At 37.7% G+C, this 27995-nt stretch overlaps 5 non-coding genes and 1 pseudogene across 5 annotated transcripts; all 6 read left to right on the forward strand.

Annotated features, from left to right (window-relative positions):
* Positions 1–3820: 3820 nt before the first annotated feature.
* Positions 3821–5819, forward strand: LOC113564751. Its single transcript, XR_003408286.1, has one exon. It is a non-coding gene; the product is annotated as a small subunit ribosomal RNA (ribosomal RNA).
* Positions 5820–6668: 849 nt separating this feature from the next.
* Positions 6669–6847, forward strand: LOC113564748. Its single transcript, XR_003408283.1, has one exon. It is a non-coding gene; the product is annotated as a 5.8S ribosomal RNA (ribosomal RNA).
* Positions 6848–7236: 389 nt separating this feature from the next.
* LOC113564754 lies at positions 7237–15944 on the forward strand (annotated as a pseudogene).
* A 4048-nt stretch (positions 15945–19992) lies between these two features.
* Positions 19993–21987, forward strand: LOC113564758. The gene has a single exon (XR_003408292.1). It is a non-coding gene; the product is annotated as a small subunit ribosomal RNA (ribosomal RNA).
* An 849-nt stretch (positions 21988–22836) lies between these two features.
* Positions 22837–23015, forward strand: LOC113564755. The gene has a single exon (XR_003408289.1). It is a non-coding gene; the product is annotated as a 5.8S ribosomal RNA (ribosomal RNA).
* A 389-nt stretch (positions 23016–23404) lies between these two features.
* On the forward strand, positions 23405–27213 carry LOC113564753. The gene has a single exon (XR_003408288.1). It is a non-coding gene; the product is annotated as a large subunit ribosomal RNA (ribosomal RNA).
* The last annotated feature ends 782 nt before the right edge of the window (positions 27214–27995 follow it).

Raw genomic sequence — 27995 nt, forward strand, 5'->3', positions numbered from 1 at the left:
TAAAGAGTTTTTAACAAGAGGTGTCAGAAAAGTTACCATAGGGATAACTGGCTTGTGGCGGCCAAGCGTTTATAGCGACGTCGCTTTTTGATCCTTTGATGTCGGCTCTTCCTATCATTGTGAAGCAAAATTCACCAAGCGTTGGATTGTTCACCCATGCAAGGGAACGTGAGCTGGGTTTAGACCGTCGTGAGACAGGTTAGTTTTACCCTACTAATGACAAAACGTTGTTGCGACAGCATTCCTGCGTAGTACGAGAGGAACCGCAGGTACGGACCAATGGCACAATACTTGTTCGAGCGAACAGTGGTATGACGCTACGTCCGTTGGATTATGCCTGAACGCCTCTAAGGTCGTATCCGTGCTGGACTGCAATGATAAATAAGGGGCAATTTGCATTGTATGGCTTCTAAACCATTTAAAGTTTATAATTTACTTTATAAACGACAATGGATGTGATGCCAATGTAATTTGTAACATAGTAAATTGGGAGGATCTTCGATCACCTGATGCCGCGCTAGTTACATATAAAAGCATTATTTAATACAATGACAAAGCCTAGAATCAATTGTAAACGACTTTTGTAACAGGCAAGGTGTTGTAAGTGGTTGAGCAGCTGCCATACTGCGATCCACTGAAGCTTATCCTTTGCTTGATGATTCGATATAAAATATATAAGTACTTTTATCATGTACTTATAATGGGTGCCCTATCATATTAAAGAAATAAAGAACTTAAAGAAATCAAGTAAAGTTGCCAATACGCATATGATATTGTCCCTATCATTTAAATATAGGATAAATGTATATAATTATATATAAAGAAAAATATATGAAATATCCGTATATTTATTAACTAAAGAACTTAAAGAAATCAAGTAAAGTTGCCAAGACGCATATGATAATGTCCCTATCATATTAAAGAAATAAAGAACTTAAAGAAATCAAGTAAAGTTGCCAAGACGCATATGATATTGTCCCTATCTAATTATAGAAATAAAGAACTTAAAGAAATCAAGTAAAGTTGCCAAGACGCATATGATAATGTCCCTATCATATTAAAGAACTAAAGAACTTAAAGAAATCAAGTAAAGTTGCCAAGACGCATATGATAATGTCCCTATCATATTAAAGAACTAAAGAACTTAAAGAAATCAAGTAAAGTTGCCAAGACGCATATGATATTGTCCCTATCATATTAAAGAAATAAAGAACTTAAAGAAATCAAGTAAAGTTGCCAAATGCTTTGTCATCAAATTAGTGACGCATATGATATTGTCCCTATCTAATTATAGAAATAAAGAACTTAAAGAACTCAAGTAAAGTTGCCAAGACGCATATGATAATGTCCCTATCATATTAAAGAACTAAAGAACTTAAAGAAATCAAGTAAAGTTGCCAAGACGCATATGATATTGTCCCTATCATATTAAAGAAATAAAGAACTTAAAGAAATCAAGTAAAGTTGCCAAGACGCATATGATATTGTCCCTATCATATAAATATAGGATAAATGTATATAATTATATATAAAGAAAAATATATGAAATATCCGTATATTTATTGAACAATATAAGGAAATTATATATAAAACATATGAAAAGGAATATTTATTGTATGTATAAAAGAAAAAATTCAGAAATACTCCTATATTCTCTTAGTATTATAGAGAAAACCCATATAAGTGAGAGGTATTAGTAGTGTAAACGACGCTTTGATCGACAGAGGGTTCAAAAACTACTATAGGTAGGCAGTGGTTGCCGACCTCTCGTATTGTTCAAAACTTATGTATTCATATGATTTTGACAATAATATAAGGAAATTAATTATAAAACATATGAAAAGGAATATTTATTGTATGTATAAAAGAAAAAATTCAGAAATACTCCTATATTCTCTTAGTATTATAGAGAAAACCCATATAAGTGAGAGGTATTAGTAGTGTAAACGACGCTTTGATCGACAGAGGGTTCAAAAACTACTATAGGTAGGCAGTGGTTGCCGACCTCTCGTATTGTTCAAAACTTATGTATTCATATGATTTTGACAATAATATAAGGAAATTAATTATAAAACATATGAAAATGAATATTTATTATATGTATAAAGGAAAAAAATCAGAAATACTCCTATATTCTCTTAGTATTATAGAGAAAACCCATATAAGTGAGAGGTATTAGTAGTGTAAACGACGCTCTGATCGACAGAGGGTTCAAAAACTACTATAGGTAGGCAGTGGTTGCCGACCTCTCGTATTGTTCAAAACTTATGTATTCATATGATTTTGACAATAATATAAGGAAATTAATTATAAAACATATGAAAATGAATATTTATTATATGTATAAAGGAAAAAATTCAGAAATACTCCTATATTCTCTTAGTATTATAGAGAAAACCCATATAAGTGAGAGGTATTAGTAGTGTAAACGACGCTCTGATCGACAGAGGGTTCAAAAACTACTATAGGTAGGCAGTGGTTGCCGACCTCTCGTATTGTTCAAAACTTATGTATTCATATGATTTTGACAATAATATAAGGAAATTAATTATAAAACATATGAAAATGAATATTTATTATATGTATAAAGGAAAAAAATCAGAAATACTCCTATATTCTCTTAGTATTATAGAGAAAACCCATATAAGTGAGAGGTATTAGTAGTGTAAACGACGCTCTGATCGACAGAGGGTTCAAAAACTACTATAGGTAGGCAGTGGTTGCCGACCTCTCGTATTGTTCAAAACTTATGTATTCATATGATTTTGACAATAATATAAGGAAATTAAATATAAAACATATGAAAATGAGCAATTATCATATGATTAATGGAAAAAATAATTCATTTATATATGAATAAAGGAAAATTCTCTTAATATATAAGAGAATAGCACGTGTTGGGTGGCAAACAGAATTGAAAATACCCGCTTTGAGGACAGCGGGTTCAAAAACTACTATAGGTAGGCAGTGGTTGCCGACCTCATGCATTATTCGAAATATATATTTCGGATCATGATGATTTAAATTTGGTTACTTACAAATAAAGTATATTATTATCCGTACAAATTTGTTTCTCAGTTCTTATGAACATGGGACTTGGCTCCGCGGTTAATAGGAATATACGACTTTAGATAATATCGTTGAAACAACAGTCAAGTTTCTATTATACATAGAATAACAAATCGTTTCCATATATTATCGTTAATTTTTGGAGGCAGGCAAATTTATTGTTATTTATTTAATAATATATTACCTGCCGTAAAGTTGGAAAATTATATCGTTACCGCGGTATAATATATATATTCATATTTATTACATGATGGAAAAATTACAAAATTTTTAATATAGAAATCATATGCGCTCGGTTTTACGTTATGTATTACCAGAGAGTTATATGGATAAAGATAAATTTTAAATTTATCATCAAATTGCAAATGATTTAACTCAATATTTATATTGGTTAAACAAAAATTGTACATGTGTGGATACAATAATTATGTATGTTGGAAACAAAATGATATTTTAGAATGAAATATGTATAATATAAATACAAAATTATAGAAATATATATTATTGAACTTGTTAATAATGGTGAAACAAGTATAAAAATATAATGGAATATACGAATACGAATACGAATGCTATATAAAAATGGCCGTAATCGAATTAAAAGAGATTTAAAATTTTACCCAAAGGCAAAATATTGAAGTATTTTTCAATATGATATAATAAATGGAATTATATAAAATGGAAATCTATAATATTTATATTGCTTATTTCAATTCGAAAAATATGAATGGAATATGAAGAAAGAAACATTATTCTGGTTGATCCTGCCAGTAGTTATATGCTTGTCTCAAAGATTAAGCCATGCATGTCTAAGTACACACGAATTAAAAGTGAAACCGCAAAAGGCTCATTATATCAGTTATGGTTCCTTAGATCGTTAACAGTTACTTGGATAACTGTGGTAATTCTAGAGCTAATACATGCAATTAAAACATGAACCTTATGGGACATGTGCTTTTATTAGGCTAAAACCAAGCGATCGCAAGATCGTTATATTGGTTGAACTCTAGATAACATGCAGATCGTATGGTCTTGTACCGACGACAGATCTTTCAAATGTCTGCCCTATCAACTTTTGATGGTAGTATCTAGGACTACCATGGTTGCAACGGGTAACGGGGAATCAGGGTTCGATTCCGGAGAGGGAGCCTGAGAAACGGCTACCACATCTAAGGAAGGCAGCAGGCGCGTAAATTACCCACTCCCAGCTCGGGGAGGTAGTGACGAAAAATAACAATACAGGACTCATATCCGAGGCCCTGTAATTGGAAATGAGTACACTTTAAATCCTTTAACAAGGACCAATTGGAGGGCAAGTCTGGTGCCAGCAGCCGCGGTAATTCCAGCTCCAATAGCGTATATTAAAGTTGTTGCGGTTAAAACGTTCGTAGTTGAACTTGTGCTTCATACGGGTAGTACAACTTACAATTGTGGTTAGTACTATACCTTTATGTATGTAAGCGTATTACCGGTGGAGTTCTTATATGTGATTAAATACTTGTATTTTTTCATATGTTCCTCCTATTTAAAAACCTGCATTAGTGCTCTTAAACGAGTGTTATTGTGGGCCGGTACTATTACTTTGAACAAATTAGAGTGCTTAAAGCAGGCTTCAAATGCCTGAATATTCTGTGCATGGGATAATGAAATAAGACCTCTGTTCTGTTTTCATTGGTTTTCAGATCAAGAGGTAATGATTAATAGAAGCAGTTTGGGGGCATTAGTATTACGACGCGAGAGGTGAAATTCTTGGACCGTCGTAAGACTAACTTAAGCGAAAGCATTTGCCAAAGATGTTTTCATTAATCAAGAACGAAAGTTAGAGGTTCGAAGGCGATCAGATACCGCCCTAGTTCTAACCATAAACGATGCCAGCTAGCAATAATTGGGTGTAGCTACTTTTATGGCTCTCTCAGTCGCTTCCCGGGAAACCAAAGCTTTTGGGCTCCGGGGGAAGTATGGTTGCAAAGCTGAAACTTAAAGGAATTGACGGAAGGGCACCACCAGGAGTGGAGCCTGCGGCTTAATTTGACTCAACACGGGAAAACTTACCAGGTCCGAACATAAGTGTGTAAGACAGATTGATAGCTCTTTCTCGAATCTATGGGTGGTGGTGCATGGCCGTTCTTAGTTCGTGGAGTGATTTGTCTGGTTAATTCCGATAACGAACGAGACTCAAATATATTAAATAGATATCTTCAGGATTATGGTGCTGAAGCTTATATAGCCTTCATTCATGGTGGCAGTAAAATGTTTATTGTGTTTGAATGTGTTTATGTAAGTGGAGCCGTACCTGTTGGTTTGTCCCATTATAAGGACACTAGCTTCTTAAATGGACAAATTGCGTCTAGCAATAATGAGATTGAGCAATAACAGGTCTGTGATGCCCTTAGATGTCCTGGGCTGCACGCGCGCTACAATGAAAGTATCAACGTGTATTTCCTAGACCGAGAGGTCCGGGTAAACCGCTGAACCACTTTCATGCTTGGGATTGTGAACTGAAACTGTTCACATGAACTTGGAATTCCCAGTAAGTGTGAGTCATTAACTCGCATTGATTACGTCCCTGCCCTTTGTACACACCGCCCGTCGCTACTACCGATTGAATTATTTAGTGAGGTCTCCGGACGTGATCACTGTGACGCCTTGCGTGTTACGGTTGTTTCGCAAAAGTTGACCGAACTTGATTATTTAGAGGAAGTAAAAGTCGTAACAAGGTTTCCGTAGGTGAACCTGCGGAAGGATTATTATTGTATAAAATCCTTACCGTTAATAAAAATTTGTTATAATACAAATACATTTTGAATTTACCAAAATTACTTACCAAATTACCAAATTAAAAAATTTACCAAATTTATATTACCATATTATCAAATTTACCAGATTACCAAATTTTACAAAAGCAAAGCGCATAATATGATATGATTATAGAACGAAACGATTCAATTGAATCAAATTAAAAATATATATATAAATATATATTAAAATAAAAGTTAAAATCAAAATAAAATGAATCTGATGGGTTTTTATTTATATGAGGCTTTGGCAACCTCATAAGATTTTAACATGTTGTGTAATGGCGGGCACAACAAAAAAAAATATTATATATATGTGGCTTTGAAATGTAAAAATAAAACTTCGAATATTGGAGAGATCGAAGATATCAAATTCGAAAATGGAAATCGAATTAAAACATTAAAAATAATGGTTATCAAAATAATTTGTTAATATAAAATGGTGAACTTTGTGTGTATATGGACCATAATATACACGCGTTGCGAATATGTATTGTTCATCTTAGTTATGAACATACGTTGGCTAATGCAACAACCTAAAATATACAATGTTGTACCTGGTACCCATCAGGTTAATGTTTTATATAAATTGCAGTATGTATCGCCCAAACATAGTTAAATATAAACCGTAAATAACCAGATTATATGATACATAATGCTTATATGAAACTAAGACATTTCGCAGCATTTATTTTAGGTATAAAAATACATTTATTGAAGGAATTGATATATGCCAGTAAAATGGTGTATTTTTAATTTCTTTCAATAAAAACAAAATTGACATTATATAAAAATGAATTATAAAACTCTAAGCGGTGGATCACTCGGCTCATGGGTCGATGAAGAACGCAGCAAACTGTGCGTCATCGTGTGAACTGCAGGACACATGAACATCGACATTTTGAACGCATATCGCAGTCCATGCTGTTATGTACTTTAATTAATTTTATAGTGCTGCTTGGACTACATATGGTTGAGGGTTGTAAGACTATGCTAATTAAGTTGTTTATAAATTTTATAAGCATATGGTATATTATTGGATAAAATAATAATATTTTTATTCATAATATTAAAAAATATATATGAAAAACATTATCTCACATTTGGATGTGAAAAACGAAGAGAAATATTTTCTTTTTCAATCAAGTAATACTGAGAAATGTCTAGCATAAAAAATTGAATTATTTTTCATCTAGAATTGTCTCTTATTAATGATTCGGAAATAGAAAAAACTTGGTTATGTTATTATTCTTCGTTGGTTCGTTTAATGGAAAACACTTTGCTACAAGAAATAATGGAAATTTTATAACGAATTTAATAAAATGTTTTTATCATTATATATAAAGAATTAATGGCAAGAAAAAGTTATATACAACCTCAACTCATATGGGACTACCCCCTGAATTTAAGCATATTAATTAGGGGAGGAAAAGAAACTAACAAGGATTTTCTTAGTAGCGGCGAGCGAAAAGAAAACAGTTCAGCACTAAGTCACTTTGTCTATATGGCAAATGTGAGATGCAGTGTATGGAGCGTCAATATTCTAGTATGAGAAATTAACGATTTAAGTCCTTCTTAAATGAGGCCATTTACCCATAGAGGGTGCCAGGCCCGTATAACGTTAATGATTACTAGATGATGTTTCCAAAGAGTCGTGTTGCTTGATAGTGCAGCACTAAGTGGGTGGTAAACTCCATCTAAAACTAAATATAACCATGAGACCGATAGTAAACAAGTACCGTGAGGGAAAGTTGAAAAGAACTCTGAATAGAGAGTTAAACAGTACGTGAAACTGCTTAGAGGTTAAGCCCGATGAACCTGAATATCCGTTATGGAAAATTCATCATTAAAATTGTAATATTTAAATAATATTATGAGGATAGTGTGCATTTTTTCCATATAAGGACATTGTAATCTATTAGCATATACCAAATTTATCATAAAATATAACTTATAGTTTATTCCAATTAAATTGCTTGCATTTTAACACAGAATAAATGTTATTAATTTGATAAAGTGCTGATAGATTAATATGATTACAGTGCGTTAATTTTTCGGAATTATATAATGGCATAATTATCATTGATTTTTGTGTTTATTATATGCACTTGTATGATTAACAATGCGAAAGATTCAGGATACCTTCGGGACCCGTCTTGAAACACGGACCAAGGAGTCTAACATATGTGCAAGTTATTGGGATATAAACCTAATAGCGTAATTAACTTGACTAATAATGGGATTAGTTTTTTAACTATTTATAGCTAATTAACACAATCCCGGGGCGTTCTATATAGTTATGTATAATGTATATTTATATTATTTATGCCTCTAACTGGAACGTACCTTGAGCATATATGCTGTGACCCGAAAGATGGTGAACTATACTTGATCAGGTTGAAGTCAGGGGAAACCCTGATGGAAGACCGAAACAGTTCTGACGTGCAAATCGATTGTCAGAATTGAGTATAGGGGCGAAAGACCAATCGAACCATCTAGTAGCTGGTTCCTTCCGAAGTTTCCCTCAGGATAGCTGGTGCATTTTAATATTATATAAAATAATCTTATCTGGTAAAGCGAATGATTAGAGGCCTTAGGGTCGAAACGATCTTAACCTATTCTCAAACTTTAAATGGGTAAGAACCTTAACTTTCTTGATATGAAGTTCAAGGTTATGATATAATGTGCCCAGTGGGCCACTTTTGGTAAGCAGAACTGGCGCTGTGGGATGAACCAAACGTAATGTTACGGTGCCCAAATTAACAACTCATGCAGATACCATGAAAGGCGTTGGTTGCTTAAAACAGCAGGACGGTGATCATGGAAGTCGAAATCCGCTAAGGAGTGTGTAACAACTCACCTGCCGAAGCAACTAGCCCTTAAAATGGATGGCGCTTAAGTTGTATACCTATACATTACCGCTAAAGTAGATGATTTATATTACTTGTGATATAAATTTTGAAACTTTAGTGAGTAGGAAGGTACAATGGTATGCGTAGAAGTGTTTGGCGTAAGCCTGCATGGAGCTGCCATTGGTACAGATCTTGGTGGTAGTAGCAAATAATCGAATGAGACCTTGGAGGACTGAAGTGGAGAAGGGTTTCGTGTGAACAGTGGTTGATCACGAGTTAGTCGGTCCTAAGTTCAAGGCGAAAGCCGAAAATTTTCAAGTAAAACAAAAATGCCAAATTATATAAACAAAGCGAAAATAATACACTTGAATAATTTTGAACGAAAGGGAATACGGTTCCAATTCCGTAACCTGTTGAGTATCCGTTTGTTATTAAATATGGGCCTCGTGCTCATCCTGGCAACAGGAACGACCATAAAGAAGCCGTCGAGAGATATCGGAAGAGTTTTCTTTTCTGTTTTATAGCCGTACTACCATGGAAGTCTTTCGCAGAGAGATATGGTAGATGGGCTAGAAGAGCATGACATATACTGTTGTGTCGATATTTTCTCCTCGGACCTTGAAAATTTATGGTGGGGACACGCAAACTTCTCAACAGGCCGTACCAATATCCGCAGCTGGTCTCCAAGGTGAAGAGTCTCTAGTCGATAGAATAATGTAGGTAAGGGAAGTCGGCAAATTAGATCCGTAACTTCGGGATAAGGATTGGCTCTGAAGATTGAGATAGTCGGGCTTGATTGGGAAACAATAACATGGTTTATGTGCTCGTTCTGGGTAAATAGAGTTTCTAGCATTTATGTTAGTTACTTGTTCCCCGGATAGTTTAGTTACGTAGCCAATTGTGGAACTTTCTTGCTAAAATTTTTAAGAATACTATTTGGGTTAAACCAATTAGTTCTTATTAATTATAACGATTATCAATTAACAATCAATTCAGAACTGGCACGGACTTGGGGAATCCGACTGTCTAATTAAAACAAAGCATTGTGATGGCCCTAGCGGGTGTTGACACAATGTGATTTCTGCCCAGTGCTCTGAATGTCAAAGTGAAGAAATTCAAGTAAGCGCGGGTCAACGGCGGGAGTAACTATGACTCTCTTAAGGTAGCCAAATGCCTCGTCATCTAATTAGTCAGTCAGTCACTTCCTAACTCTCGTCGAGTGCAGTCGTGCCTACGGATAAAGTGTTTATTCTCTGAGTGATTTTCGCTGTGAAAAAGTAAACCTGGAATCTTCAAAAACGTACAGAAAGTTGGCCCAAGACCTGTAGTGCGTGTGATACGCGAACGCAAGTTCATGCAACGTGTGCCTTTGGCTGCAGATGGTATTTAACTTATTTGCAAAAGTGCACGTGTTTAGCAAATCAGCTGTCTGGTGTCACCAGTCGTCGCCTACTCAGCTGGTGGAACAGCTGTTCCAGTGGTGTGTGTACTGGCTAAATTGAACCCGATAACCACAACCAGTTTCGAAATAGGTGGCGCCTCTACCCCTATAGTAAAAAATTTCTCCGCCAGAGGGCGTTAATCAGTTCCATAAAGCGCCAGCAGGTGGCGCTCTTTGCTCCCCCCTTCTGTGCCTGACAATTAACACTCACTCGTACAGAAAGGCAAAATCTGAAAGACACGTGCTACTGCACGCAGTTACCATGGGCAAAAACGATATGGAAGTGGATAATGTGGCTCTGCCCACTTCTAAGAAAAACGGTTGGCAAACGCTGGTGCCTAAGAAGAATGCAGGCAAGCGCAAGGAGCCACCTAATCTAGCTACGACCGTAAACCCCAAAGTACCCAAGGTACTAAAACCCATGAAGAAGAAGACGTCGGCCACTGGCAGCTCCAGCTCCAGCTCCAGCTCCAGCGAATCTGACGATGAATACGAGGAACCAGGTGAGGTACGACAGTTCACCTTGCCCCTAAAGAAAAAGACAGCTAAGCTGGCCAAAGTCAACAAGGTCAGCGATGCTGAGGAGCTGCTGTCAAATACCAACCGATTCGCTGCACTGCCTATCGAAGAGGACGTTGTCACCAAGGAACCAGCTATACCAGTGGAGGCCACTGTACCCAAGCCCCCTCCAATCATAATACCTGGGGTGCACAGCATCGCAGATATGCTAGCTGACCTTGGAGAAGTAACCGAGCCAGGTAGCTTCGCCTACAAGGCTACCGGAGGCGGTAGCGTCAGAATCATGCCGAAAGACAGCTCGACATACCGGAAAATTGTCAACCACATGGACAACCACAACATGGCCTTCAGGACTTTCCAACTCAAGGAAAACCGAGCTTTTCGCGTGGTAATTAAAGGGCTACATTCAACAACGCCAGTTGACCTCATCACTGAAGAACTGAAGGGGCTCGGACACACTGTTCGAGATATCAAGAACGCCATCTCGAGAACCACAAAGAAACCTATGGCTATGTTCTTCGTAAACTTGGAGCCTTCAAGTAACAATAAAAAGGTGTTCGAGATCAACAGGCTCTGCCACGCTGTGGTCTCCACCGAGGAGCCCAGAAAATTCAATGACCTGGTGCAGTGCTACCGCTGCCAGGCTTTCGGGCATACCAAGAGGTACTGCAGATTGCAGTACACTTGCGTAAAATGCGGTCAGGGGCATGCATCTACCGAGTGCACTAAGGCCAAAGACGCTCCTGCTACATGCGGTAACTGCGGGGAGGCGCACACTGCGTCATACCAAGGCTGTCGAGTATACATCGAGGCCAAGAAGAGGGCTTCCCCTAAGCCAAAAACGAAGACGATGACACCACCGCCGAAAGAGGCCCATACACCACCAGCGACAACCAACAACGCCACATTCACTGGCTTTAGCTACGCTGACGTCATCAGGGGAGGATACCCCCAGCAACAGCAACCCAAACACACCTTCAACCAACAAGGTCTCATTGACCGGGAGGCAGCGTTGGAGGAGAGAATAATGAAGCGCATGGAGAACATGATGGCCTCAATGTTCTCCCAGTTTAAAGACATGGTGATGGCCATGTTCTCCTGCCAGAGAACCATGCCATGAATACACAAATAGTAATCTGGAATGCTAACGGCTTGGCGCGGAACAAGCCAGAAGTGGAGCTCTACCTGAAAACCAACCAGGTAGACGTGATGCTGGTCAGCGAGACCCACTTTACAACGAGGTCTCACTTCAAAATCCCTGGCTACGAGGTGGTCAACGCCTTGCACCCAGCGGACAGGATCAGAGGTGGAGCCACAGTAATCGTACGAAGAGGATTACTGTACGAGGAGATGGAGCCGGTGCAGCTGGAATGGATGCAATGCGCCAGGATCCAGCTGCTGACACATTCGGGCAAAATCTGTATCGCGGCAGCATACTTGCCCCCGCGTTATACAATCAGCCATCCCGAGTTGTCACTGCAGCTGAAAAACTTGGGTCCCAAATTTCTTATTGGCGGAGACTTTAATGCCAAGCACACATGGTGGGGCTCCAGGATTGTCAACCCCAAGGGCAGCACTCTGCTTAGGTGCGTCAGAGAGTTGGGCTGCAATCTGCACACAACGGGTGAGCCAACATACTGGCCCAGTGACCCTAACAAAATACCGGACCTCCTTGATCTAGGCATCAGTAGAGGAATCGACCCGGCGAAAGTATCTACAGTTGGGTGCTACGAGCTGTGCTCTGACCACAGCATGGTCAGGATAGTACTTAGGACCTCCTTCCTAAGCACCCCCAGAGGCACCAAACTGATCAGGAGAAATACCGACATAACTGTGTTCAAAAGCTGGCTTGAAGAAAACGTTGACCCACATCCCGGCTATCAGCACTGGAGGAGACATAGACGAAGCCGTTGCTAGCCTTACTGGCAAAATCCAGCAGGCGGCAAGGATGGCCACACCCACACGTCCTACCAACAGTGGGAGACCCCAAGTGGCCCGCAGGGACAACCATCTATGGTCGACTGAACTGGCGTCGATGGTATCGGAGAAAAGGAGGCTGAGGAGAGTCTGGCAGACTAGCAGAACACCGTCCGACAAGAGGGCCTACAACAGAGCCTGCAAGCAGCTCAAACAGATGCTTCATGACTCGAGAAACAAGGCGCTCGAGGAGTACCTAATAGAACTGGAGCCTGGCAATGCTGAGCACAACATCTGGAACGCCACCAAATATCTGAAGAGGCCTGCGCGGAGGGTGCCACCTGTCAAAACAGCTGCAGGTGTATGGTGCCGGTCAAGCCAAGAGAAAGCGGATGCGTTTGCTGACCACCTGGAAACCAGCTTTCAGCCATTCGCCCTATGTGATGACGAAGACGTTGAAGAGACGAAGCAGTTCGTTGACGCAGCCTGCCCTATGGACCTGCCTATCGCAGAGATAGGTAGTCAGGAGATTCTGGATGAGATCTCGTGCTTGAAGCTCACCAAATCTCCTGGCCACGACCAAATCGACGCAGCTGCCCTCAAGCTGCTCCCAGCGAACTGCATAGAGTACCTGAAGGCTCTGATGAACCAATGCTTAAGACTGGGACACTTTCCTTCTCAGTGGAAGTGCGCTGAGGTTATCCTCATACACAAGCCGGGCAAGCCAGAAGCCGAGCTAGGCTCATACAGGCCGATCAGTCTACTCGCCATCCTGTCAAAAATCCTTGAGAAGCTGTTCCTCAAGAGGTTGCTGACCATCCTGGAGGAAAAGAGGACCATCCCTGACCACCAGTTCGGTTTCAGGCAAGGACATGGCGCCATCCAGCAGTGCCACCGGGTCGTCTCCAGGGTCTTCGATGCCTTCGAAAACAAGAAGTATTGCGCGGCAGTCTTCCTCGATGTGAGGCAGGCTTTCGACAGGGTGTGGCACCTCGGCCTGCTTTTTAAGCTGAAGCAACAGTTACCTACCCCATACTACATGTTCCTCAAGGCATACGTGGAAGAGAGGAGGTTTTACGTGAGGAGCAGTAACTCCAAATCACCCCAACACGTGGTGAGAGCCGGAGTACCTCAGGGCAGCGTACTCGGTCCTGTGCTGTACAACATATTCACCTCAGATATGCCAGTATCTGAAGACAATAGAATATTGACATGCACCTACGCCGACGACACAGCGCTCCTGTGCTCTGACACAACCCCTACCCTGGCAGCGCAAGGGCTGCAACACGAGCTGGACACGATACAGTCATGGCTGAAAAGGTGGAACATCACCATAAACGCTGACAAATCCACCTACGTCACGTTTACACTCAGACCAGACAACTGTCCACCCGTCCACATCAACGGCACCAACATACCGTCCAATTCGAGGGCCAAGTACCTGGGACTAACCCTGGACAAGCGTCTCACATGGAAGGACCACATAGGGGATAAAGTAAAACTCATGAGGCACAAATGCCGCTCCATGACATGGCTCCTGGGCAGACGAAGCACGCTACCGACTAGATACAAACTACTCCTCTACAAAGCCATCATAAAGCCGGCTTGGACATACGGCATCGAGCTGTGGGGCACTGCCTCCCATACAAATATCAAAAGACTACAGAGAGCAGAATGCCGCATCCTAAGATTTATCCTCAACTGTCCTTACTACGTGAGGAACACGACAATCAAAAGGGACCTCAAAATGCAAAGTGTCGCCGAGGAGTCCAGGAAAGCCAGCAGGAGGCACCTGGAGAAGCTGGAAAACCACCAAAACCAACTTGCTGTCAACCTCCTGGACAACAGCCTACAGCGCAGAAGACTCCGAAGAAACCATCCACTTGACCTACCTTTCCGGGTTCCCTAAAGGAATCCCCTGATGACCCTAGCTATTAAATATAAGATTGCCTAGAAAATCTACATAACCGCCAATGTACCACATAATTTAATTGATTGCCCTCCTGGGCAGATGTAAATAAAGATACTGTAATATTAAAAAAAAAAAAAAATCTAATTAGTGACGCGCATGAATGGATTAACGAGATTCCTACTGTCCCTATCTACTATCTAGCGAAACCACAGCCAAGGGAACGGGCTTGGAATAATTAGCGGGGAAAGAAGACCCTTTTGAGCTTGACTCTAATCTGGCAGTGTAAGGAGACATAAGAGGTGTAGAATAAGTGGGAGATATTAGACCTCGGTTTGGTATCGTCAATGAAATACCACTACTCTTATTGTTTCCTTACTTACTTGATTAAATGGAACGTGTATCATTTCCTAGCCATTATACGGATATATTTATTATATCTTATGGTATTGGGTTTTGATGCAAGCTTCTTGATCAAAGTATCACGAGTTTGTTATATAATCGCAAACAAATTCTTTAATAAAACGATGCATTTATGTATTTTTGATTTGAAAATTTGGTATAACTCCAATTACTCAGGTATGATCCAATTCAAGGACATTGCCAGGTAGGGAGTTTGACTGGGGCGGTACATCTCTCAAATAATAACGGAGGTGTCCCAAGGCCAGCTCAGTGCGGACAGAAACCACACATAGAGCAAAAGGGCAAATGCTGACTTGATCTCGGTGTTCAGTACACACAGGGACAGCAAAAGCTCGGCCTATCGATCCTTTTGGTTTAAAGAGTTTTTAACAAGAGGTGTCAGAAAAGTTACCATAGGGATAACTGGCTTGTGGCGGCCAAGCGTTCATAGCGACGTCGCTTTTTGATCCTTCGATGTCGGCTCTTCCTATCATTGTGAAGCAAAATTCACCAAGCGTTGGATTGTTCACCCATGCAAGGGAACGTGAGCTGGGTTTAGACCGTCGTGAGACAGGTTAGTTTTACCCTACTAATGACAAAACGTTGTTGCGACAGCATTCCTGCGTAGTACGAGAGGAACCGCAGGTACGGACCAATGGCACAATACTTGTTCGAGCGAACAGTGGTATGACGCTACGTCCGTTGGATTATGCCTGAACGCCTCTAAGGTCGTATCCGTGCTGGACTGCAATGATAAATAAGGGGCAATTTGCATTGTATGGCTTCTAAACCATTTAAAGTTTATAATTTACTTTATAAACGACAATGGATGTGATGCCAATGTAATTTGTAACATAGTAAATTGGGAGGATCTTCGATCACCTGATGCCGCGCTAGTTACATATAAAAGCATTATTTAATACAATGACAAAGCCTAGAATCAATTGTAAACGACTTTTGTAACAGGCAAGGTGTTGTAAGTGGTTGAGCAGCTGCCATACTGCGATCCACTGAAGCTTATCCTTTGCTTGATGATTCGATATAAAATATATAAGTACTTTTATCATGTACTTATAATGGGTGCCCAGAGTGCCCAGAATAGTAGCCAGTAGCCAAATGCTTTGTCATCAATTTAGTGACACGCATATGAAATCAAGTAAAGTTGCCAAGACGCATATGATAATGTCCCTATCATATTAAAGAACTAAAGAACTTAAAGAAATCAAGTAAAGTTGCCAAATGCTTTGTCATCAAATTAGTGACGCATATGATAATGTCCCTATCATATTAAAGAAATAAAGAACTTAAAGAAATCGAGTTAAGTTGCCAAGACGCATATGATATTGTCCCTATCTAATTATACAAATAAAGAACTTAAAGAAATCAAGTAAAGTTGCCAAGACGCATATGATAATGTCCCTATCATATTAAAGAACTAAAGAACTTAAAGAAATCAAGTCAAGTTGCCAAATGCTTTGTCATCAAATTAGTGACGCATATGATATTGTCCCTATCTAATTATAGAAATAAAGAACTTAAAGAACTCAAGTAAAGTTGCCAAGACGCATATGATAATGTCCCTATCATATTAAAGAACTAAAGAACTTAAAGAAATCAAGTCAAGTTGCCAAATGCTTTGTCATCAAATTAGTGACGCATATGATATTGTCCCTATCTAATTATAGAAATAAAGAACTTAAAGAACTCAAGTAAAGTTGCCAAAACGCATATGATAATGTCCCTATCATATTAAAGAACTAAAGAACTTAAAGAAATCAAGTAAAGTTGCCAAGACGCATATGATATTGTCCCTATCATATTAAAGAAATAAAGAACTTAAAGAAATCAAGTAAAGTTGCCAATACGCATATGATATTGTCCCTATCATATAAATATAGGATAAATGTATATAATTATATATAAAGAAAAATATATGAAATATCCGTATATTTATTAACTAAAGAACTTAAAGAAATCAAGTAAAGTTGCCAAGACGCATATGATAATGTCCCTATCATATTAAAGAAATAAAGAACTTAAAGAAATCAAGTAAAGTTGCCAAGACGCATATGATATTGTCCCTATCTAATTATAGAAATAAAGAACTTAAAGAAATCAAGTAAAGTTGCCAAGACGCATATGATATTGTCCCTATCATATTATAGATATAAAGAACTTAAAGAAATCAAGTAAAGTTGCCAAATGCTTTGTCATCAAATTAGTGACGCATATGATATTGTCCCTATCTAATTATAGAAATAAAGAACTTAAAGAACTCAAGTAAAGTTGCCAAAACGCATATGATAATGTCCCTATCATATTAAAGAACTAAAGAACTTAAAGAAATCAAGTAAAGTTGCCAAGACGCATATGATATTGTCCCTATCATATTAAAGAAATAAAGAACTTAACGAAATCAAGTAAAGTTGCCAATACGCATATGATATTGTCCCTATCATATTAAAGAAATAAAGAACTTAAAGAAATCAAGTAAAGTTGCCAAGACACATATGATATTGTCCCTATCATATAAATATAGGATAAATGTATATAATTATATATAAAGAAAAATATATGAAATATCCGTATATTTATTGAACAATATAAGGAAATTATATATAAAACATATGAAAAGGAATATTTATTGTATGTATAAAAGAAAAAATTCAGAAATACTCCTATATTCTCTTAGTATTATAGAGAAAACCCATATAAGTGAGAGGTATTAGTAGTGTAAACGACGCTTTGATCGACAGAGGGTTCAAAAACTACTATAGGTAGGCAGTGGTTGCCGACCTCTCGTATTGTTCAAAACTTATGTATTCATATGATTTTGACAATAATATAAGGAAATTAATTATAAAACATATGAAAAGGAATATTTATTGTATGTATAAAAGAAAAAATTCAGAAATACTCCTATATTCTCTTAGTATTATAGAGAAAACCCATATAAGTGAGAGGTATTAGTAGTGTAAACGACGCTTTGATCGACAGAGGGTTCAAAAACTACTATAGGTAGGCAGTGGTTGCCGACCTCTCGTATTGTTCAAAACTTATGTATTCATATGATTTTGACAATAATATAAGGAAATTAATTATAAAACATATGAAAATGAATATTTATTATATGTATAAAGGAAAAAATTCAGAAATACTCCTATATTCTCTTAGTATTATAGAGAAAACCCATATAAGTGAGAGGTATTAGTAGTGTAAACGACGCTTTGATCGACAGAGGGTTCAAAAACTACTATAGGTAGGCAGTGGTTGCCGACCTCTCGTATTGTTCAAAACTTATGTATTCATATGATTTTGACAATAATATAAGGAAATTAATTATAAAACATATGAAAATGAATATTTATTATATGTATAAAGGAAAAAAATCAGAAATACTCCTATATTCTCTTAGTATTATAGAGAAAACCCATATAAGTGAGAGGTATTAGTAGTGTAAACGACGCTCTGATCGACAGAGGGTTCAAAAACTACTATAGGTAGGCAGTGGTTGCCGACCTCTCGTATTGTTCAAAACTTATGTATTCATATGATTTTGACAATAATATAAGGAAATTAATTATAAAACATATGAAAATGAATATTTATTATATGTATAAAGGAAAAAATTCAGAAATACTCCTATATTCTCTTAGTATTATAGAGAAAACCCATATAAGTGAGAGGTATTAGTAGTGTAAACGACGCTTTGATCGACAGAGGGTTCAAAAACTACTATAGGTAGGCAGTGGTTGCCGACCTCTCGTATTGTTCAAAACTTATGTATTCATATGATTTTGACAATAATATAAGGAAATTAATTATAAAACATATGAAAATGAATATTTATTATATGTATAAAGGAAAAAAATTCAGAAATACTCCTATATTCTCTTAGTATTATAGAGAAAACCCATATAAGTGAGAGGTATTAGTAGTGTAAACGACGCTCTGATCGACAGAGGGTTCAAAAACTACTATAGGTAGGCAGTGGTTGCCGACCTCTCGTATTGTTCAAAACTTATGTATTCATATGATTTTGACAATAATATAAGGAAATTAAATATAAAACATATGAAAATGAGCAATTATCATATGATTAATGGAAAAAATAATTCATTTATATATGAATAAAGGAAAATTCTCTTAATATATAAGAGAATAGCACGTGTTGGGTGGCAAACAGAATTGAAAATACCCGCTTTGAGGACAGCGGGTTCAAAAACTACTATAGGTAGGCAGTGGTTGCCGACCTCATGCATTATTCGAAATATATATTTCGGATCATGATGATTTAAATTTGGTTACTTACAAATAAAGTATATTATTATCCGTACAAATTTGTTTCTCAGTTCTTATGAACATGGGACTTGGCTCCGCGGTTAATAGGAATATACGACTTTAGATAATATCGTTGAAACAACAGTCAAGTTTCTATTATACATAGAATAACAAATCGTTTCCATATATTATCGTTAATTTTTGGAGGCAGGCAAATTTATTGTTATTTATTTAATAATATATTACCTGCCGTAAAGTTGGAAAATTATATCGTTACCGCGGTATAATATATATATTCATATTTATTACATGATGGAAAAATTACAAAATTTTTAATATAGAAATCATATGCGCTCGGTTTTACGTTATGTATTACCAGAGAGTTATATGGATAAAGATAAATTTTAAATTTATCATCAAATTGCAAATGATTTAACTCAATATTTATATTGGTTAAACAAAAATTGTACATGTGTGGATACAATAATTATGTATGTTGGAAACAAAATGATATTTTAGAATGAAATATGTATAATATAAATACAAAATTATAGAAATATATATTATTGAACTTGTTAATAATGGTGAAACAAGTATAAAAATATAATGGAATATACGAATACGAATGCTATATAAAAATGGCCGTAATCGAATTAAAAGAGATTTAAAATTTTACCCAAAGGCAAAATATTGAAGTATTTTTCAATATGATATAATAAATGGAATTATATAAAATGGAAATCTATAATATTTATATTGCTTATTTCAATTCGAAAAATATGAATGGAATATGAAGAAAGAAACATTATTCTGGTTGATCCTGCCAGTAGTTATATGCTTGTCTCAAAGATTAAGCCATGCATGTCTAAGTACACACGAATTAAAAGTGAAACCGCAAAAGGCTCATTATATCAGTTATGGTTCCTTAGATCGTTAACAGTTACTTGGATAACTGTGGTAATTCTAGAGCTAATACATGCAATTAAAACATGAACCTTATGGGACATGTGCTTTTATTAGGCTAAAACCAAGCGATCGCAAGATCGTTATATTGGTTGAACTCTAGATAACATGCAGATCGTATGGTCTTGTACCGACGACAGATCTTTCAAATGTCTGCCCTATCAACTTTTGATGGTAGTATCTAGGACTACCATGGTTGCAACGGGTAACGGGGAATCAGGGTTCGATTCCGGAGAGGGAGCCTGAGAAACGGCTACCACATCTAAGGAAGGCAGCAGGCGCGTAAATTACCCACTCCCAGCTCGGGGAGGTAGTGACGAAAAATAACAATACAGGACTCATATCCGAGGCCCTGTAATTGGAATGAGTACACTTTAAATCCTTTAACAAGGACCAATTGGAGGGCAAGTCTGGTGCCAGCAGCCGCGGTAATTCCAGCTCCAATAGCGTATATTAAAGTTGTTGCGGTTAAAACGTTCGTAGTTGAACTTGTGCTTCATACGGGTAGTACAACTTACAATTGTGGTTAGTACTATACCTTTATGTATGTAAGCGTATTACCGGTGGAGTTCTTATATGTGATTAAATACTTGTATTTTTTCATATGTTCCTCCTATTTAAAAACCTGCATTAGTGCTCTTAAACGAGTGTTATTGTGGGCCGGTACTATTACTTTGAACAAATTAGAGTGCTTAAAGCAGGCTTCAAATGCCTGAATATTCTGTGCATGGGATAATGAAATAAGACCTCTGTTCTGCTTTCATTGGTTTTCAGATCAAGAGGTAATGATTAATAGAAGCAGTTTGGGGGCATTAGTATTACGACGCGAGAGGTGAAATTCTTGGACCGTCGTAAGACTAACTTAAGCGAAAGCATTTGCCAAAGATGTTTTCATTAATCAAGAACGAAAGTTAGAGGTTCGAAGGCGATCAGATACCGCCCTAGTTCTAACCATAAACGATGCCAGCTAGCAATTGGGTGTAGCTACTTTTATGGCTCTCTCAGTCGCTTCCCGGGAAACCAAAGCTTTTGGGCTCCGGGGGAAGTATGGTTGCAAAGCTGAAACTTAAAGGAATTGACGGAAGGGCACCACCAGGAGTGGAGCCTGCGGCTTAATTTGACTCAACACGGGAAAACTTACCAGGTCCGAACATAAGTGTGTAAGACAGATTGATAGCTCTTTCTCGAATCTATGGGTGGTGGTGCATGGCCGTTCTTAGTTCGTGGAGTGATTTGTCTGGTTAATTCCGATAACGAACGAGACTCAAATATATTAAATAGATATCTTCAGGATTATGGTGCTGAAGCTTATATAGCCTTCATTCATGGTGGCAGTAAAATGTTTATTGTGTTTGAATGTGTTTATGTAAGTGGAGCCGTACCTGTTGGTTTGTCCCATTATAAGGACACTAGCTTCTTAAATGGACAAATTGCGTCTAGCAATAATGAGATTGAGCAATAACAGGTCTGTGATGCCCTTAGATGTCCTGGGCTGCACGCGCGCTACAATGAAAGTATCAACGTGTATTTCCTAGACCGAGAGGTCCGGGTAAACCGCTGAACCACTTTCATGCTTGGGATTGTGAACTGAAACTGTTCACATGAACTTGGAATTCCCAGTAAGTGTGAGTCATTAACTCGCATTGATTACGTCCCTGCCCTTTGTACACACCGCCCGTCGCTACTACCGATTGAATTATTTAGTGAGGTCTCCGGACGTGATCACTGTGACGCCTTGCGTGTTACGGTTGTTTCGCAAAAGTTGACCGAACTTGATTATTTAGAGGAAGTAAAAGTCGTAACAAGGTTTCCGTAGGTGAACCTGCGGAAGGATCATTATTGTATAAAATCCTTACCGTTAATAAAAATTTGTTATAATACAAATACATTTTGAATTTACCAAAATTACTTACCAAATTACCAAATTAAAAAATTTACCAAATTTATATTACCATATTATCAAATTTACCAGATTACCAAATTTTACAAAAGCAAAGCGCATAATATGATATGATTATAGAACGAAACGATTCAATTGAATCAAATTAAAAATATATATATAAATATATATTAAAATAAAAGTTAAAATCAAAATAAAATGAATCTGATGGGTTTTTATTTATATGAGGCTTTGGCAACCTCATAAGATTTTAACATGTTGTGTAATGGCGGGCACAACAAAAAAAAATATTATATATATGTGGCTTTGAAATGTAAAAATAAAACTTCGAATATTGGAGAGATCGAAGATATCAAATTCGAAAATGGAAATCGAATTAAAACATTAAAAATAATGGTTATCAAAATAATTTGTTAATATAAAATGGTGAACTTTGTGTGTATATGGACCATAATATACACGCGTTGCGAATATGTATTGTTCATCTTAGTTATGAGCATACGTTGGCTAATGCAACAACCTAAAATATACAATGTTGTACCTGGTACCCATCAGGTTAATGTTTTATATAAATTGCAGTATGTATCGCCCAAACATAGTTAAATATAAACCGTAAATAACCAGATTATATGATACATAATGCTTATATGAAACTAAGACATTTCGCAGCATTTATTTTAGGTATAAAAATACATTTATTGAAGGAATTGATATATGCCAGTAAAATGGTGTATTTTTAATTTCTTTCAATAAAAACAAAATTGACATTATATAAAAATGAATTATAAAACTCTAAGCGGTGGATCACTCGGCTCATGGGTCGATGAAGAACGCAGCAAACTGTGCGTCATCGTGTGAACTGCAGGACACATGAACATCGACATTTTGAACGCATATCGCAGTCCATGCTGTTATGTACTTTAATTAATTTTATAGTGCTGCTTGGACTACATATGGTTGAGGGTTGTAAGACTATGCTAATTAAGTTGTTTATAAATTTTATAAGCATATGGTATATTATTGGATAAAATAATAATATTTTTATTCATAATATTAAAAAATATATATGAAAAACATTATCTCACATTTGGATGTGAAAAACGAAGAGAAATATTTTCTTTTTCAATCAAGTAATACTGAGAAATGTCTAGCATAAAAAATTGAATTATTTTTCATCTAGAATTGTCTCTTATTAATGATTCGGAAATAGAAAAAACTTGGTTATGTTATTATTCTTCGTTGGTTCGTTTAATGGAAAACACTTTGCTACAAGAAATAATGGAAATTTTATAACGAATTTAATAAAATGTTTTTATCATTATATATAAAGAATTAATGGCAAGAAAAAGTTATATACAACCTCAACTCATATGGGACTACCCCCTGAATTTAAGCATATTAATTAGGGGAGGAAAAGAAACTAACAAGGATTTTCTTAGTAGCGGCGAGCGAAAAGAAAACAGTTCAGCACTAAGTCACTTTGTCTATATGGCAAATGTGAGATGCAGTGTATGGAGCGTCAATATTCTAGTATGAGAAATTAACGATTTAAGTCCTTCTTAAATGAGGCCATTTACCCATAGAGGGTGCCAGGCCCGTATAACGTTAATGATTACTAGATGATGTTTCCAAAGAGTCGTGTTGCTTGATAGTGCAGCACTAAGTGGGTGGTAAACTCCATCTAAAACTAAATATAACCATGAGACCGATAGTAAACAAGTACCGTGAGGGAAAGTTGAAAAGAACTCTGAATAGAGAGTTAAACAGTACGTGAAACTGCTTAGAGGTTAAGCCCGATGAACCTGAATATCCGTTATGGAAAATTCATCATTAAAATTGTAATATTTAAATAATATTATGAGGATAGTGTGCATTTTTTCCATATAAGGACATTGTAATCTATTAGCATATACCAAATTTATCATAAAATATAACTTATAGTTTATTCCAATTAAATTGCTTGCATTTTAACACAGAATAAATGTTATTAATTTGATAAAGTGCTGATAGATTAATATGATTACAGTGCGTTAATTTTTCGGAATTATATAATGGCATAATTATCATTGATTTTTGTGTTTATTATATGCACTTGTATGATTAACAATGCGAAAGATTCAGGATACCTTCGGGACCCGTCTTGAAACACGGACCAAGGAGTCTAACATATGTGCAAGTTATTGGGATATAAACCTAATAGCGTAATTAACTTGACTAATAATGGGATTAGTTTTTTAACTATTTATAGCTAATTAACACAATCCCGGGGCGTTCTATATAGTTATGTATAATGTATATTTATATTATTTATGCCTCTAACTGGAACGTACCTTGAGCATATATGCTGTGACCCGAAAGATGGTGAACTATACTTGATCAGGTTGAAGTCAGGGGAAACCCTGATGGAAGACCGAAACAGTTCTGACGTGCAAATCGATTGTCAGAATTGAGTATAGGGGCGAAAGACCAATCGAACCATCTAGTAGCTGGTTCCTTCCGAAGTTTCCCTCAGGATAGCTGGTGCATTTTAATATTATATAAAATAATCTTATCTGGTAAAGCGAATGATTAGAGGCCTTAGGGTCGAAACGATCTTAACCTATTCTCAAACTTTAAATGGGTAAGAACCTTAACTTTCTTGATATGAAGTTCAAGGTTATGATATAATGTGCCCAGTGGGCCACTTTTGGTAAGCAGAACTGGCGCTGTGGGATGAACCAAACGTAATGTTACGGTGCCCAAATTAACAACTCATGCAGATACCATGAAAGGCGTTGGTTGCTTAAAACAGCAGGACGGTGATCATGGAAGTCGAAATCCGCTAAGGAGTGTGTAACAACTCACCTGCCGAAGCAACTAGCCCTTAAAATGGATGGCGCTTAAGTTGTATACCTATACATTACCGCTAAAGTAGATGATTTATATTACTTGTGATATAAATTTTGAAACTTTAGTGAGTAGGAAGGTACAATGGTATGCGTAGAAGTGTTTGGCGTAAGCCTGCATGGAGCTGCCATTGGTACAGATCTTGGTGGTAGTAGCAAATAATCGAATGAGACCTTGGAGGACTGAAGTGGAGAAGGGTTTCGTGTGAACAGTGGTTGATCACGAGTTAGTCGGTCCTAAGTTCAAGGCGAAAGCCGAAAATTTTCAAGTAAAACAAAAATGCCAAATTATATAAACAAAGCGAAAATAATACACTTGAATAATTTTGAACGAAAGGGAATACGGTTCCAATTCCGTAACCTGTTGAGTATCCGTTTGTTATTAAATATGGGCCTCGTGCTCATCCTGGCAACAGGAACGACCATAAAGAAGCCGTCGAGAGATATCGGAAGAGTTTTCTTTTCTGTTTTATAGCCGTACTACCATGGAAGTCTTTCGCAGAGAGATATGGTAGATGGGCTAGAAGAGCATGACATATACTGTTGTGTCGATATTTTCTCCTCGGACCTTGAAAATTTATGGTGGGGACACGCAAACTTCTCAACAGGCCGTACCAATATCCGCAGCTGGTCTCCAAGGTGAAGAGTCTCTAGTCGATAGAATAATGTAGGTAAGGGAAGTCGGCAAATTAGATCCGTAACTTCGGGATAAGGATTGGCTCTGAAGATTGAGATAGTCGGGCTTGATTGGGAAACAATAACATGGTTTATGTGCTCGTTCTGGGTAAATAGAGTTTCTAGCATTTATGTTAGTTACTTGTTCCCCGGATAGTTTAGTTACGTAGCCAATTGTGGAACTTTCTTGCTAAAATTTTTAAGAATACTATTTGGGTTAAACCAATTAGTTCTTATTAATTATAACGATTATCAATTAACAATCAATTCAGAACTGGCACGGACTTGGGGAATCCGACTGTCTAATTAAAACAAAGCATTGTGATGGCCCTAGCGGGTGTTGACACAATGTGATTTCTGCCCAGTGCTCTGAATGTCAAAGTGAAGAAATTCAAGTAAGCGCGGGTCAACGGCGGGAGTAACTATGACTCTCTTAAGGTAGCCAAATGCCTCGTCATCTAATTAGTGACGCGCATGAATGGATTAACGAGATTCCTACTGTCCCTATCTACTATCTAGCGAAACCACAGCCAAGGGAACGGGCTTGGAATAATTAGCGGGGAAAGAAGACCCTTTTGAGCTTGACTCTAATCTGGCAGTGTAAGGAGACATAAGAGGTGTAGAATAAGTGGGAGATATTAGACCTCGGTTTGGTATCGTCAATGAAATACCACTACTCTTATTGTTTCCTTACTTACTTGATTAAATGGAACGTGTATCATTTCCTAGCCATTATACGGATATATTTATTATATCTTATGGTATTGGGTTTTGATGCAAGCTTCTTGATCAAAGTATCACGAGTTTGTTATATAATCGCAAACAAATTCTTTAATAAAACGATGCATTTATGTATTTTTGATTTGAAAATTTGGTATAACTCCAATTACTCAGGTATGATCCAATTCAAGGACATTGCCAGGTAGGGAGTTTGACTGGGGCGGTACATCTCTCAAATAATAACGGAGGTGTCCCAAGGCCAGCTCAGTGCGGACAGAAACCACACATAGAGCAAAAGGGCAAATGCTGACTTGATCTCGGTGTTCAGTACACACAGGGACAGCAAAAGCTCGGCCTATCGATCCTTTTGGTTTAAAGAGTTTTTAACAAGAGGTGTCAGAAAAGTTACCATAGGGATAACTGGCTTGTGGCGGCCAAGCGTTCATAGCGACGTCGCTTTTTGATCCTTCGATGTCGGCTCTTCCTATCATTGTGAAGCAAAATTCACCAAGCGTTGGATTGTTCACCCATGCAAGGGAACGTGAGCTGGGTTTAGACCGTCGTGAGACAGGTTAGTTTTACCCTACTAATGACAAAACGTTGTTGCGACAGCATTCCTGCGTAGTACGAGAGGAACCGCAGGTACGGACCAATGGCACAATACTTGTTCGAGCGAACAGTGGTATGACGCTACGTCCGTTGGATTATGCCTGAACGCCTCTAAGGTCGTATCCGTGCTGGACTGCAATGATAAATAAGGGGCAATTTGCATTGTATGGCTTCTAAACCATTTAAAGTTTATAATTTACTTTATAAACGACAATGGATGTGATTTTTTTTTTTTTTAATATTACAGTATCTTTATTTACATCTGCCCAGGAGGGCAATCAATTAAATTATGTGGTACATTGGCGGTTAAGTAGATTTTCTAGGCAATCTTATATTTAATAGCTAGGGTCATCAGGGGATTCCTTTAGGGAACCCGGAAAGGTAGGTCAAGTGGATGGTTTCTTCGGAGTCTTCTGCGCTGTAGGCTGTTGTCCAGGAGGTTGACAGCAAGTTGGTTTTGGTGGTTTTCCAGCTTCTCCAGGTGCCTCCTGCTGGCTTTCCTGGACTCCTCGGCGACACTTTGCATTTTGAGGTCCCTTTTGATTGTCGTGTTCCTCACGTAGTAAGGACAGTTGAGGATAAATCTTAGGATGCGGCATTCTGCTCTCTGTAGTCTTTTGATATTTGTATGGGAGGCAGTGCCCCACAGCTCGATGCCGTATGTCCAAGCCGGCTTTATGATGGCTTTGTAGAGGAGTAGTTTGTATCTAGTCGGTAGCGTGCTTCGTCTGCCCAGAAGCCATGTCATGGAGCGGCATTTGTGCCTCATGAGTTTTACTTTATCCCCTATGTGGTCCTTCCATGTGAGACGCTTGTCCAGGGTTAGTCCCAGGTACTTGGCCCTCGAGTTGGACGGTATGTTGGTGCCGTTGATGTGGACGGGTGGACAGTTGTCTGGTCTGAGTGTAAACGTGACGTAGGTGGATTTGTCAGCGTTTATGGTGATGTTCCACCTTTTCAGCCATGACTGTATCGTGTCCAGCTCGTGTTGCAGCCCTTGCGCTGCCAGGGTAGGGGTTGTGTCAGAGCACAGGAGCGCTGTGTCGTCGGCGTAGGTG

The sequence above is a fragment of the Drosophila erecta genome, unplaced genomic scaffold, assembly GCF_003286155.1.
Source record: "Drosophila erecta strain 14021-0224.00,06,07 unplaced genomic scaffold, DereRS2 tig00000433-arrow-arrow-pilon, whole genome shotgun sequence".
NCBI lineage: Eukaryota > Metazoa > Arthropoda > Insecta > Diptera > Drosophilidae > Drosophila > Drosophila erecta.